This window comes from Tamandua tetradactyla, chromosome 16, assembly GCF_023851605.1.
Source record: "Tamandua tetradactyla isolate mTamTet1 chromosome 16, mTamTet1.pri, whole genome shotgun sequence".
Classification (NCBI taxonomy): Eukaryota; Metazoa; Chordata; class Mammalia; order Pilosa; family Myrmecophagidae; genus Tamandua; species Tamandua tetradactyla.
Window position 1 is genome coordinate 52,821,570 of NC_135342.1, and position 836 is coordinate 52,822,405.

Genomic DNA, 836 nt, shown 5'->3' on the forward strand with positions numbered 1-836 from the left:
AGGAGAGTGTGGAGAAGTCTCAGAGAACTGAGGAGAATGAGAGAGAAAGAGAAGAAATTGGAGGGGCTTGATTTGGCTCCTGTTGGATTCCTCCTTGACATGGGAGAAGCCCCCAATCAGGTCTCAAAGGCAGTGAACCCACCACTCAGTGTCTCCTTGTATCTTCCATGATGTGGAGATGGGCTCCTGCCACCTCTGAAGAGGGAACCAGAGACTCAGGGTAGACAGAGTTTATGTCTTGGGGGAGCCAGATCAGAGCCCCCAGATTCTCAGAGTCACAGAGTTGCAGAAGAGGATAACAATGAGCCAACAGAGAGGAAAAAGTGAAAGCAGAGAGAAGTGGCTCCTGGCTGGCTCACCAAAATATGTTTCTGGACTCAGCTCCCTCGGTTCTTGGTCATGCCACAACAAAGAATCAAAGGGCAGAGCACAGAATAGAGTAAGTAAGCAAAAAATTTATTAAAAACACATGTGAGAGTGCATGGGTGGTTCAGTGGTAGAATGCTTGCCTTCCATGTAGGAGACCTGGGTTCAATTCCCAGACCATGCACCGCCCCCCCCCCCACAAAAAAGAACATGTGTGAGAGGACATGTGGCCATTCTCACAAAGAAAGTGGTGAGTGGGGAGAGGCCCTGACACTGTGGGGTTATCTGTCTTTTATTCCTTTCATAGTTTACTATCCCCCCACCCCACTTTTCCTTCATCTTTGGATACTTAATTGCAGATGACTCACTTCGTTTGGCCCCCACTTTGTTTGGCTGTTCTTCTCAACGATATCTTTCTCCTGGGAAGCCTGACCATTTTTTGGAGTTTGTCCTTTGCTCAGACAGCCACA

General features: G+C 48.2%; 1 non-coding gene across 1 annotated transcript; it reads left to right on the forward strand.

Moving 5' to 3' along the window:
• The first annotated feature begins 479 nt into the window (after positions 1-479).
• TRNAG-UCC (transfer RNA glycine (anticodon UCC)) lies at positions 480-550 on the forward strand. The gene has a single exon. It is a non-coding gene; the product is annotated as a tRNA-Gly (tRNA).
• The last annotated feature ends 286 nt before the right edge of the window (positions 551-836 follow it).